Here is a 15,447-nt window from a genome sequence, read left to right on the forward strand (position 1 = left end):
TAGACATTAAAGCCATATTTCCACCAACCAGACCAGTTTGGTTCGTCTTGGTACAGAGTGCATCTTGTGGCATTTCCACTGACTTATCCCGGGACAGATCCCAAAATAACTGAGACAAGCCGTCCTACTTTTTGGGACCCTTTGGTATGGGTGCCAGACTGAACCGAGCTGGAGCTACAATACTGCAGACCGTTGATTGGTCAAAAAAAATCGTCACTTACCCCGACAGTGGCTGCATTTCTGGTGGCACATGTGGGTTTGTCTTCTTTGTTGGATTTATTAGTGGGGTACACTGTGTCGTGCTGCTACGGCGTCACACTATTGTTTAACAGCTGAGGCTCTCAGCATCCGGCTTACACGCCTCCTTCCACGAGAGGGCACAGTTTGCTGTGGAAACGCGAACAAGATTAGGCTTAACTATACCAAACCGTGCCAAACCATACTGAACTGAACCTGACTGCTTGGTGGAAACAAGGCCTAAGGCCCCAATCCCACGACGTTTCACCTAAAACATTTTAAAAAATGCAGTGAAAAAGGGACTGGAATCCCTATACCTGTAGAGACACGCCTCTCCACAGACAAGAAGAAGTCTAGCCGCTAATAAACAAAACAGGAGAAGTGCAGAAGTGGTGCAACAGATGCAAATTTGGTTGAAAGTCAGTCAAGTTCAGCAGCACAACAAAATGCCACAATGAAAGTGTAATAAAAAGCGTTTCCACTAAAACCTTGAGCAAGATGTTTACACAGCAACGGTGGTGGCAGTGTTTCAGAAAAATTCCACTCTGGAGGCCGTTTTCAAAAGTTTCCGTTTAGGTCAGCTAACACAATGTGTCCGTGTAAACCTGAGGTCGATTTGCAACAATACCTTTGCATTTCATCCTGATAACATTGTTGTGTAAATGGCCCCCGAGTGATTCATCACTTTTATAGCATCACTTTTAATGTGTAATAACTAGGGATGGGTACCTTTCACATTTGAAACGATACGGTACCAATGCCCGGTTCCTGGCAATCGATGCCGGTACTCAACAGTACCAAGTTTCGGTACTTTTTTGTGTTTATGTGGTAAAAAATATCAATTTGTTTAATAATGAAATATTAAAAAAATTCAATTCAACAAATGTATTCTTCAATATATAATCTTGCAATGCTGTGTTCATGTCCAGCATGGAAAATCACCTACTCTTCCACTCCCTCACAGTCACAAGGATGCATTTAGGTACCTAAACATGGTACCTTTTGGTTTCACATGAATCGATACCCCGTACTTTTGACATAATTCGGTCGGTACCTATAAAAGCACCTAATTCGGTACCCATCCCTAGTAATAACCTTTACTTTAGTGGATCAGCAGGGTGGCACAGCAGCTTTAGGTTGGTGGGAAAGTCAAGGCTAAATTATACTAAGTACATTAATGCTTATCTCTGATTGGCTATTGACTTAATCTAAAAATAAATTGACCACACTAAAACTAATGGAAGATATTTTCACTGAAAGAATAAAACTATGAAATCTAAAAAAGCTATAATTAAAGGAAGAGTCTGCAGGATTTTCCTACAAAAAAATAAATGTCAACTTTTACAGGAATAATCATGTTCAATTGTCACTTCTGGGTCTCTATACATGCGTGTCAGTGTCTGTGTTTGTCTCAAACCCTCTCTTCAGCCTGTATGTTGATGTTTTGGTTGTTCTGGGATGCATTTGGGCATAGTAGACATGGTTACCTCAGCCAGACACAGTGGCCCAGTGCACACATGACTTTGCATGATGATGATCACTAGTGGAAGAATCTAGCAGCTAAGACAGTGGACATAGCACGAAGGAAAAAAACACAACCAAAGTGACACAAATGCCAAACAGATACAGCTTTTTCCTAAACGAGGGTGAAGCTTGACTCAACTTTCATTCGGATGAAGTGCAGCAAGAGTTGGTATGTGTCGAATACCTATGTTTAGCTTATGCTAACATGCCAAGTCAGGTGCACGGCTCTGGAGTCTCTCCCACGTAGAAAAACAATGCCACAGGTGGTTGCTGGGCTAGTGGTTGCGTTCATGTAGTCAGGGTTGGAGGCTGTGGGTGTGTGCTGCTGCTGGCACTGATCCCAGGAGGAGGAGCCCAGTTTGAATGTTGTGTTTTCTAACAAGTAACAAAATTTCTTGTAGACCTTTAACTCTGCCTAAAACCTATGTCTTGTGATTATTCAAAGAAGTCTGGAAAAGCCTTTTACAGAGCCAATGAAGGTCTTCACTCTGACAACATATTTGGGAGCAATTGCGTACAACTTGCATTTCAGCTTGAGAAATAGTTATTTCAAAAAGTAATTGGGAATCAGAGATTTTGGCCTTTAAAAAATTGCACTTGACTCAAAAATGTATCTAAGCATGAAATCTGAGCACAAAGAGCAAACCTCAGAGCTAACACTTGGATTTCCAAGCAGGAGCTTGGCTTTGAGTGTAAGGATGATAGAATACAAGCATGAAATCAATAATTCATCCTGTTAAACTGAGAGCAGTCTGACTTACATCTCACACAATGAGAAGCAGTTTCCTGTTATCAACTCACTAAGTATTCTAAAAGCATGACATAAAGCAAGTGCAGAGGCAACAAAAGAAATGTCTTATTAGATATTGATAAAATCTCCACTCCCAGGACAAAAGCGGGAGATACTGAATGCAGATGGAGTCCATCTCTTCTCAGACTTATTATACAATAAGGCTCCTATAAGAAGAGAGACGGCCTGCTGAACACCAAAGACCATTTCTGATACCCAAATCTGTTTAAGCTGATCCAATCCTGCCTGGCTTTCACTGCGGATGAGTGAAATATGATGAAGTCATTCAGCGCGGCCTGTTTCTCTGCTGGATCTCCAAAAAAGTCCAACAAGAAAACTATCGCACTCATCCAGAAGTGTAATCCATCTCCCCCCACACGATGCTCCTCCTGGACACAGCTGAGTGAAACACAACAAACTGGATCCAAACAGATCCTCACAAACCACCCAGCTGTTAGCCAGCCCAGATGTGTGTACATGCAGCTCATTTACATACATGAATGGAGGAGACGCTGTAGAGTAAGAGACAGGCTAAGTGCTTGTTGTGTGTCAGTTTTGCCATCTCCCTCGGAGCTCAAACAACCCTCTTTTGTGTACTTTAATAAGTGCGGATCTCCCTGGGGACGGCAGCCACAGACTACACATGCAATCTCAACAGATTAATGCAACTGTGCACGAGTGTGTGTGTTTGTAGTGTCTGTGCTGTGTTTGTATCTGCACACAAGATAATACTGTGAGAGACAAAAGAGGGATGTTTCCTCAGAGAGGCATTTTGTTTTCCAAAGATAACATGGAATTTTCAATGAAAACAAAATTGAATTGGACGATAGACAGCATTAAATTGATTTGGGAGCTGGCTGGTGAACACAACGCCAGTTTTGTTTTGTAACAACAAGCACAACAAGTCTATTGATTTCACTGCTTTTACGTCAGCATAATGCCACATCAGGGCGCAGAACGATTTTTATCCCCCTGAAAGTCCTCGAATACCATCAAAAGAAACTCACATTTTACTTTTTCTAACTTCACTTTGATAATCTCCAGTAACCCTCTACAGAACTACCCTGCTCTTAGTTTTGTATGTGTTGTGTGGCCTGGTGCTTAAACTGTTCAAACTTTAACACATTTGAAAAATAAATGAGAGTTTTTTTTTCTTTTGCTCTGACTCTGTCATTCTCTGACCTTTATGGAGGTTTTCTTTGTTTTGGCTCCTGTGTTGTTAAATTTACACTTTTATAAACTTATAAAAGTGAAGTCAAGCATTTATCAAATCCTACTGAAACAATTTTATTTTCTTTTGTTCCTCAATGATTTTTAAATCTTTTCTGTTCGTTTTTTTCTTCATTCTATTTCTACTTATTAATCCATCTCCCTTTTCATCCACAGGCAGCAGACATTGTTGAGCAATGCATAATATGTTTTTTTTTTTTTTTTGTCTGATACAGATCGTTAAAATCCCCTTTGTTAAAACACAAAAAGAGACGCCTGACTCCGTTAATGTCTTCAAATATTTTCACTGTGAACTGGAACAACCCCTGGTGTATTCATGCGATAATGTTTCTTCACGTATTCTTTATCCAGCCACTAGACAATGCACTGTTGAGTGTAGCATGACTAACATTAATATATATATCTATATATATATCTATATATATATCTATATCTATCTATCTATCTATCTCTCTCTCTCTCTCTCTCTCTCTCTCTCTCTCTCTCTCTCTATATATATATATATATATATATATATATATATATATATATATATATATATATATATATATATGTATATATATATATATATATATATATATATATATATATATATATATATATATATATATATAGATGGCTGTTGTAATACTTGAGCTAATACACTTTTAAGGCTTGTTGAGATATCACACATCCTCCACCTCAGAAAAGCTAGCGTCAAATGCTAATTATGTGCTATTGAGGGATTTTGTCATTAATGGCTTTAGCTTAGGGATGTCTTTTGTAAACTTTTTACACCTACCCTGTAGGGATGTAGAGACTTATTAATAAAAAAAGAGAGTCACTTTATTAGACCGTGTAATATATGGATGCAGTCTTTATGACATCACCCATTTGTTTCTAAAGATTGATGGAGGTTGTTGTTTAAAAGATGAAAGGTTTGTTTCTGTTTTATTTTTAATTAGTTTTTTGGACTTTTATGCCTTTAATTGGATAAGGGACAGAGGACAGTGGATATTGGAAGAAACAGGATGAGAGTGGGGAGTGATATGTGGGAAAGAGGCCACAGACTGGATTCGAACCCTGGCCATCCACACAAGGGTGAACCTCATGGAGCACAACCCGAACCACTGGGCCATCTGCGCTCCATGTGCAGGTTTTTAAACAGCTATATGATCATATATTGTAGAAATCCCTGAATCTGTCAGTAAGCTGCTCTAAATGGTCAGTTCTAAAAAAGCTCAGGATCTTAACAAGACTTGCTAAAATGATAAGGTCATCACGTGAGGGTCTCCCTATTGGTTCATGACAAGTTGGAGGCCTGAGCCTTAAACAAAAAAGTCTGATATGGATCAGTACAGTTTGGTACGGGTCAGATCAGGAAAGCCTGGTCCTGTTTGTGTTTCCACAGCCAGTGCTGCCCACTTTTTATAAGCTGGATGTCAATAGCAACATTGGCTACATAACAGCGTGATGGCGTAGCAGTGTGACACAGTGTACCCTGCTAATAAATCCATTCATTCATTTTCTATACTGCTTATCCTGTTCAGGGTCACAGGTGGCTGAAGCCCATCCCAGCTGTCATTGGGCGAGAGGCGGGGTACATCCTGGACTGGTCGTCAGTCAGTCAGTCACAGGGCTGACACATAGACTACCATTCACACACACACTTACACCAACGGACAATTTAAAGTGACCAATAAACCTGATGAGCATGTTTTTGGACTGTGGTAGGCCAAGCTGGGAATTGAACCGGTGACCTTCTTGCTGTGAGGTTGCAGCGCTAACTGTTGTACCACCGTGCAGCCCGCTTATAAATCCAACAAAGAAAAGTGTAAATGACACACTAAACAAAGAGCATTAATGGAGGAAACCCAGCAATTTGTCTACATTGTGATTGGCATCTAGCTTTTTGTTACAAATCGCAATCAAGCTTAGTTTAAGAGAAGACTGCTGCGAGGAGAAATACAGCAGCCGCTGTCACACAAGAAGAGACAATTCTTTCAACCAATCAACGGACTAAAGTTTTTCTGGCTCCATCTCCTGGGGTTGGATCAGTATGTCTGTTACCCAAACAGAAGGGTATCAAAAAGTGGGATGGTAAGGGTTGGTAACTTGGGGACCTGTTCCAGTTTTAGTCAATGGAAACGACACAAAATGTATGCCGTACAGAGATTGACCGAACTGAACCACTTGGTGGAAATGGGGCTAAAGCAGGTCAGTCAGAGGCTGACACAAAGTTTACATCAGGGGGAGAAAAATTGGGATTTACCACACTGTCACATATCCTGCAAAGAGAGAAAAAAAAAAGAAAAAAAACACTTAGTTATCTTTTTTAATTTTATTTCTTTCTGATTTTTACACTCTCAGTTCTTTTTTCCTTTGAGGCACGTGTCATATTTGATTGTATCCTTTTACACCATAAGTCACTTTCTGAACTCCAAACATCATGCTTTGAATTTTTTTTCTTGTACTGACATTGTAATCTAATTTTTAAACTAAAGAATCTTTTTAAAAGTTAATGAATAACAGAAAGAGGCCAAAACTTCCCTCAGGTTGAAACAAGTCCAAAATGGACTGAGTAGCAGACGGCTCTTAGCCCTTTTCCTGAGGTACCATATGCCTGAATATGGGGCAGTAAATCAACCTCAGTGCACTCATTCAAACAGCGTTTTATCCTGACCCTGGCATTCACAGAGTTAATGAAAGCCATCGCTGTAATAAAGACTGAACGCTATTCCTGCCTCTCTGGAGGCCATGCCGCCTCTCTGCCTCGATGAAAAGATGCTACCTTGGCAGACGACTATGTGAGCTCCTTTTTTTTTAGACCCTGCTGCCGTCACTCGATTATGTGCTGTCTTTTCAATGGAGGTCTTTGTAAAGCTTCAGCCATAATGCAGCACATTCATCCTGCTCTACTTTGAAGGGAATGCAGTCATTTCTGTGAGTTTTTTTCAGTCCATCCAGGTGGATCCAGGTGGCTGTCTCCTATATGATGACAAAGCGATGTTGACTCCTGTCCTCCCCTTCAAGGGCGTGATCGGCCCATCGTCGGTGAGTTTCAGCAAACACGTCCCCCATGGAAGACAGTTTTGCTCAAAGTGGCTGTCCTCAACACTGGAAGCTCATAAAAGGAGATGCTGAGGGACAAACATGACAGATACATGCTACACAAACATGGCAGCTCAGAAAAAAACTGCTAGAAGTAAACATTTATTAAAAGAGTCAGCTGCTGCGTTGCATGATCCATTTTCATTGATGCTCAATATTGATTCTCTTTTGTGTTTGCTTGAAGATAAAGACTGTGTCCCTGCAGACAAATTGGATTTATGTGACTACTGATGAAAAGCTATATTCAAGCGAAAAAGAATAAATAAGGTGTTGTAACTGTATCTTGTATAAATTGTAATCAACTCTAAAATTGTTGATATGTCTTATTTCTTCAGATCTTTAAAATGTAAACGTTTCTTTTAAGACCAAGCTTATGAATAGGAATAACAACAATTTGATTTGGTTGCACACAGGCCCCAAATTACGTGCCTTTGGCTTGAAATAGACGCGAACACACATAGCCATAAAATTTAGTTGACTGTGAAGACGTATGAATCCAGTATTAACGCAAAATAAATATGATCATAGCGCCCCCTAGCTGCAGTCCCTCTGGCAACTTGGAGCTACAGCTCTGAAATTTTGCAGGCATAACAGTCATCCCTAGACCTACAGAAAAGTCTCTTATGACCATGGTGAATTCCAAACAGGAAGTTCGTAATTTGGACTTAAACATCAGATTTTGACTATTTATAGCAGCGGCCCCCTACCTTTTTTGCATCACTGACCAGTTTTTTGCGTCTGGTGGTTTGGGGGAAGCAGCTGGTGATGAACTCCTGACCTCTCATGAATGTTCATATTGATTGACAGCGGACACAGGTGACGGTGGTACCCCTTTCTCGGCTATTGGTTGAAAGGCCTGTTTTGAGGAAAGCGACTTCCAGAGCCCATCAAGTTGTCTTAATTTGCAGGACATGGGACATCCTTCCAAATGGACTTATTTGAGTTAGTGATTTCAATCTGTCAGAAACAGCCTCATGACCATCAGTGAGGGTTGCAATGCAGGCTGACTAGTTGAACCAACTTTTTCATCTTCAATCTCACTACACTATATCTCAGTATGAGCCACATTCACCTGACATGAACAAATGTATTATTTCAAGGTATTAGAATTGCTTTTCAAAAGTTTTAAAAAAAAAAAAAAATCATTTCAGAAAGAAAAACAAAGCCCTGGGATTGACTGGCGACCAAGTGGAAACCTCCAGTCAAAGAATATGAGACAATGTGGAAGTGCTAAAATCTGTTGTTTCTCGAGTGTCCACTTGAGGCTGGCTCCAGAAGTACAGGAAGTTACATACACACCAAGCCAGAAAAAAGCTGTTTTCAAAGCAGAAATAAACCTCCTTACAGCCTGGTTCAAAAAACGTCTCATGTCTGAGTCTATCTGCACACACTGTACTGAATTTTTTTCTAACTTGGGGGTTCAGAAGTATTAAGATTGCAAGTTCAACCAATCAGAGGCACAGCTCAGCGCATGTGACTGACAGGTGACCTACAGCTGAACTTGAAGCCCCTGTCACTTCCAACATGGCCACTATGGCCGATTTGCTTCAAAAATCTGTTTCAGAAACAGGCGGGTGATGTCGGGAAGACTACGTCCATTAGTTATACAGTCTATGCTGAGGTCCAGTCCAGGGTGTACCCGCCTCTCGCCCTAAGACAGCTAGAGTGGGCAGCCACCTGTGGCACTGAATAGGATGAGCAGTAGAGAATGAATGAATGAATAAATAAGTCAGAAAAAAATATGAGTTTCTGGTAATAGGAATGAAGCATTAAAACAAGAAATTCAATTGGTAACTTTTCTGACCCAATTGGCAAATTTTTATTTTTCTCAGGCACAATTTCTGTTCTCTAATAATTTGAAATAACACCTTTTTGGGACTTGTCAGGCTGATGTGGCTTATATTAGTTTTGACTGAACAACTTTTACTAAACAAGTACATAAATACTTGCTTACATTTCACTTTTTGCAGTGTGACCCTGAAAGAAAAAACAGAACTGCATCATCAGCGAAAAGCAGCACCAAAATCCTGAGCTGACATTTTTACCATAGAAATTTGATGCCAAGGGACAATCCCTGGAAAAAAAAAAAAACCATCAGATTTTGTGCAAAGGATGCACACAAAACTCCCACTTTACATCCCATGATATGTACTAACTACAACACAGAGGAATAAATTCACATCATTTCAGATTGTTGCGACTGATGATTGCTGAAGAGGGCCACGTTGAGAAGGACACATCCCTGTCTTGACAGGTATTCAAACTAAATTTCAAATCCACTTTTTCCTGAAAGTCATTGAGGATATGAAACAGTCATATGAATAGGCTGTACCACGTGACAGAAAAGATGGAAAAATTTAGCCACCATCTCATTTGAAATGCAGTTGCAGAGGCGAGCAAGGTCACCAACAAGGACTTCCATCTTTTCAAAGTTTTTTTTTTTCCTCTCACTCAGCGTTGCTTTGATAACTTCTCGTACTCAAAACTCTGACGCAAATGAAATCACAGATGCCAAGTAACTGTATGAAAACTGAAAAACTGCATCACATTAAGGTGTTGCCATGGTAAACAGTACAAAAAAAGCAGCACTAAACTGTGGAGCCTGACATTGACTGGCAGCTGCACAGGCCCAGTATGTGACTAAGTATGATCCGTTCTTTCTGCCTCAGTATGTGGTTCTAGTACAGACAAATTGGTTTGTGATTATATGTTGGCACTGTTTTCCGCCTTCAGGGGAAAAAAAATAATGAGACAAGCACACACCTAAGAGCTGTGTGCTTTTGTTTGTTGTTCTGTAAATGTGTGGTTCTGTCAGCAAAGTGCTCCATGCCACCACCTCCAAACAATCATTTAGACTCTCAGTGAGAAGCTTCCGCCTCACGCAGAGCGTTCAGATGGGACCTGAGCCCCCCAACCGAGGGGCACACAGCTACTTCAGATGTGAAGGAAGGTTAATAACTGAAACAGCAGTCTCCTTATTTCATGAATACTCGCTTCAGTTCACAAAATAGATTTATGTCATTAAAAAAGTTAATAATTCTGTGTTAAAAGACATAACTTGTCATGCTTTGGAATTTTGCTGATACTGGTTTTATGTCTGATTACAGCATGCTTCCATGACTGTTGCACTGAGTTTATGAACAGTTGCACATCTAAGCCTTAAATATGCCAGATACTTCCAAAGCAATTCAATGTTTAAACACAGAAATACTGCTGTTAACAAATGGAACGCAGTGTATCTGCGACCTGCTGGACCAGCCTCGGACTCCAGTGTTGACAGATAGACTTAATCTGATCCAGTGCCATGACGGCGCATCTGGTGTATTTTAACTGTTACTATATAATACACACTCACCAGCCCCTCTATTATGTACAACTTATTAGTTCTAGTTCTTTAGTTTAAAGACTTTGAAATCATAAATCCCAGAACGTGGAACACTGGACCAGCTCTATACCCTTGCAAGGGTGCTAGAGGGCGCATGGGAGTTTGCCCAACCAGTCCACATGTGCTATATGGACTTGAAGAAGGCTTTCAACCATGACCCCTGAGGCATCTTGTGGGATGTGCTTTGTGAATATGGAGTCGATGGCCCGTTGTTATAAGCTGTTCAGTCTCTGTATTTCTGGAGTGAGAGCTCAGTCCGTATTCCCAATAGTAAGTCAAACTCGTTCCCTGTCAGGGTTGGACTCAACCAGGGCCGCCCTTTGTCACCGATTCTGTTCATTACTTTTATGGACAGGATTTCTAGGCGCAGTCAAGTGGCGGAGGGAGTCAGGATGGAGGGGCTCAGGATCCTATCTCTGCTTTTTGCGGATGATGTGGTCCTGTTGGCCTCATCGAACACTGACCTCCAGCTCGCACTGAGGCGGTTTGCAGGTGAGTGTGAAGCAGCCAGGATGAAGATCAGCACATTTAAGTCTGAGGCCATGGTTCTCAGTCGGGAAAGGGTGGACTGCCCACTCCGGGTCAGGGTGGAGTCTTTGTCCCAAGTGGAGGAGTTCAAGTATCTCAGGGTCTTGTTCATGAGTGAAGGTACAATGGAACGAGAGATTGATAGACGGATCAGGGCAGAGACCTGAGCCAAAAAGCAAGGCTCTCAATTTACTGGTCACACTACATTCCAACCCTCACCTATGGCCACGAGCTGTGGGTCGTGACCAAAAGAACAAGATCTTGGATACAAGCGGCTGAAACAAGTTTCCTCCTTAGGTTGTCTGGGCTCAGCCTTAGGGATAGTGTTTGTAGCGCGGACATCCAGGGGAGGCTTGGAGTAAAGCTGCTGCTCCTCTGCATCGAGAGGAGCCAGTTGAGGTGGTTCAGGCATCTGGTAAGGATACCTCCTGGACGCTTCTCTTCGGAGATGTTTTGGGCATGTCCAACTGGGAGGAGACCTCGGGGTTGACCCAGGACGCGGTAGAAAGATCAAATCTCTCGACTGGCCTAAGAACGCCTTGGTATCCTTCCAGAGGAGCTGGTGGAAGTGGCCAAGGACAGGGGTCACTGGTCTTTGCTGGTGGCACTGCTGCCCCTGCAACCCCGCAACAATCTTCAAACTGATGGTTTTCTTTGCTTTAGTAACTTTTAAGAAATATCCATATTTTTTCAGACTGTTTCATAACTCATAAAAAAACATCTTCACAGGACTCTTCAAAATCTGAAAAATGTCATTCTCACTTGTTATCAGCCAAGTTTATTGGATTCGTTTGGTTGTTTTGCTGTTTTACAAGCAACAGTGCTAAAATATATCATTATTGCCTGAAACAACAAAGAGACGGTGAGGACGTAAAAGAGAAATAAATATCAAAATAACAAAGAGCAGCTAACGTGTTGGCAAACCAGCCGCCTAATTCTCTGTCAATCAACCAGCAGATTAATGGACTCATTGTTTCTGCTCTCTTCAATATTTTTACAACTGGTGAGAGGTAAAAACCTTCCTCATTGTGATTATAATACAACACTTTCTTCTTCATTGTGTATTCATCTGGGACTCCGAATGATACGACCTTTTGCAAAGTGTTGCCAATTAAAGTGTTGTGGACTGCCCCAAGATGGACCTTTCTGTTGTGTTATACACGTGTGTGTTATACACACATAATGCTGGAGATTTCCATTATAGTCATGAGTCGTTATGGGAGCATACACACAAAACACAACTAATCACAACTCATACAACACTATGAACACAAGCCTGGAAGGTGAACTCTTTTTAACAGCAGTTTGAACTCTCCAGGATTAATTACCGGTGCACAATGTCTGCTACTTACCATGCATCCATTTTTGTTCAGTGGCATTAATCACACACTATGAGAGGAGATTATGTGGAGTCAACAGAGCATGGTGTTGCTTATCTCCATACTGAGATAATGGAGCCGCGTTTCTGTGGGAAAAAAAGGGAAAAGCCAGAGACGCAGTGATGGGAACGATGAGAATAAGCAAGAAAAGTTGAGACACAGAGAAAGTTGATCTAATGTGCAGAGGGTAAAAAAACAGCTCTCTTTTGTCGCTCTCATGTTTATTCATTTTGGCATCATGGCCGAGAGGTCAGCTGAGGTGTGTTTACACAAACTCCCCAATTCCCACAATGCTGTGCAGGCAAACAGATAATATCATAATACAAGGAGGCAGGGCAGGCAAGTCCTGGCCCACTGCGCCTCTTAATATAATGGTTTGTTTGCTTGAATTAGAATAAAATTATGTCATCTGTGTTTTTGAAGTGCCTTTGAAATGCGCGTTGCTGGAGTGCTTTGTTTGAACGTGGCGTAGAAACACTCACAGGACATTTGGCTGACCTCAAACATTCAGAGTAACAACTGCTGATGTGACCTTTGAGCCTTCAGTGGATCAGGGCAGATCTGAGGCGGCTTCACCTGGCTAACCCCCGCCACCCCCCACCCCAACCTCCCAATAGCAGAGGTACAGCACAATGGTTATTTTGGACAAATGTCACCCTCCCTGTAGCAGCCGACCATGTCACCCTCGCTCCCCACACCCACTCTTGAGTTCAGCGAGAGATTCCCTCACCCCTCTGAGTCACTTCCTGAAGCCCCCAGCATTAAACACCTCACACCTTTCTGCATGTTTAGCTTCACACTCGCTAAGTACTGCAAGTTTCAATTAGCACACATGCAGATCAAAGTCTGCACGCGTGTATTCATCCACACATCTTGCTAAATACATATTTCACACACATGGGCGCACACACACACACACAATCTTGTCGCACCATCTTTCTTCAAATGTCATATGTGAAGTGCCGCATCCTGGGGACAATGAGGGGTATAAGGTTTCCTGGCAAGACTTAGCAGCACCCAAACTTAGAACTGACTCCCTAAGGATGTTGGTATGTGTGTGTGAGTGTGTGTAGCTGGGAGAGACACACCACACAGTAAAATTAGCTTCTTGCAGCAGTCTCTTGACAGTATGTTCTAGTCATATCCTTCATGTGTCTAAAGGTTGTATGAAAGTCTTTGGCAGCAGCATATTTTAGCAACAAGTGAAGGAGGCGATCTTAAATCCTCTGCCAAGGATTTCACTGAAGTCCACATGAAAACAAACTAGACTCAAACTTTAAGTTTTTCTGATCCTCACAAGCCTGTATGACTTGACCCAGTTCGCCATCTTCTGTCGGGGGAAATGGAAAATTAACACAAGTTTACTGGACTAAAATCAACCAATAAAAGTTACCTTCATTTCATCCTTGAAAAACAAGCCTACAGATAATGTCACAGTTGGTTAAAGGGGGACATAATCAGTGTTGCTATAGTTACCTTGAAAAAGTAATCTGATTACTGATTACTTCTTGAATCAGATTTTAAAATATTCATTTTATATATTTTGAATTTCAAAATACAGCTAGAAAAGGTTTCACAATAGCTGTGTCCCAATTCAGGGGCTGCAGCCTACGGAGGCTGTAGCCTTCGGAGGACCCAGCCTTCGCAGCCTGTGTAGACCGCAAAGGCCGAACTGAATTGAGACGGTCTGGTCTATGAAGCATTTCCTGTTTGTCACCCTCGACGTCACACAGCGCCGCCCTCACCTGTCAGGCTTACATTACCTTTAAACACACGAAAACAAAAACCTCACATTTAAACAGGATGATTTTCACTAACTTTTTATTAATTTGCGTTATTATTATTATTATTATTATCATTATTATTATTATTATTATTATTATTATTATTATTATTATTATCCGTATTGATAGAGTATAGAACCACCATTTACATGAGAGTACGGCACTAACGTACACTTTCAACATTTGATCAAGTGCTGGGGGGATGATAAATAAAAAAAGTACAAAATACAAGCTGCTGAAATGATTTAATGTCTTTTTTTAATTCCTTGTAAAAAATAAAAATAAAAAAATAAAAAAACACCAAGTAAGTTTTTTTTCCCAAAAGAATTTACATTTATGAACATATTTTTATATAGCAATGAGAAGATTTATAAAGAACTGTTTTTCCTTAGTATATTACTTGAAAAGAGCCCAAACAAAGCATTTTCTCACAGAAAAACAAAATATTCTTTCACGTTTTTGAAACACAATCACACAGTTGTTGCCAGAAATCTTTCATATCTGAATAAAACAGGACTCCTTTTGGAGTTCGGCTGTGTCCATCATGTTTGGCATTCATGCGCAATGAATCTTGGGATATGTGAGGCTATGAAGGATTCACCGAACCCGTCCTTCGCGGCCCCCGAAACGGAGGACGGATTTGTCGGCCGCATTTGGAGGAGTCTCCGTATTGGGACAGCCTCCGACGCACCACTGTGACGTAATCGGTCTTCAAATCCAGCCTCCGTAGGCTGCAGCCCCTGAATTGGGACACAGCTAATATGATATTTGGTGCACTTGAACAGTAGTCCCCAACCCCTGGGCCGTGGACCGTTACCAGTCCATCCGTCAACTGGTAATGGGCTGCACATAAAAAATACTCAACTTACATTATTTCAGTTTGATTTATTATCTGATTCTGAATGAAACATTAAACAGGTCCGTGGTGCAAAAAGGTTGGACACTGCTGCACTACAGCGCTGTTCAATTAAATTTTAGATGCAAACAATTTCTATCAAACGCTTTGTTTTAGTCTATTTTTTATTTTGTATCAGTTTCTTTTTTTTTGTTAGAGCTATAGCCTGTTGATACTGTATTTTCAATACAAAGAAGCAAGAATAAATGTTATTAGAGAGTCTGCTCATACAGTCCTCAGTACCCTGCTCGGGGCACCCCAACCTAAAAAGTCTGGGCATGCCCCTGTTTGCCACCAGGTGCCTCATTGCATGTAGGCTGTGTTATGTTGCTCTGCTCCATAATGGGTGGATTAATGCTAAACAGAGGGTTCAGCTCATGGAATACAGTGGGTTGGAAACATACACTTTAAAAAAATGGACGTCATCTTGCTCGGCTTGACGTGAGGTCTCCACATAAACTGCTCCTCCTGGTGGCTGGCTGCAGTATAGGTTAAAAAATCCGGCTTTCCAGCCATTCCAGATGGGCTGTGGTCAAACCTTAAAAAAATTAATACTCCTCATAGAAAAATTTCTCAAGTCCGATTTTTGTGGTGATTTGAATATA

Source organism: Halichoeres trimaculatus, unplaced genomic scaffold (assembly GCF_033239565.1).
Source record: "Halichoeres trimaculatus isolate MK-OKI-2021-1 unplaced genomic scaffold, fHalTri1.1 fHalTri1_scaffold_21, whole genome shotgun sequence".
Classification (NCBI taxonomy): Eukaryota; Metazoa; Chordata; class Actinopteri; order Labriformes; family Labridae; genus Halichoeres; species Halichoeres trimaculatus.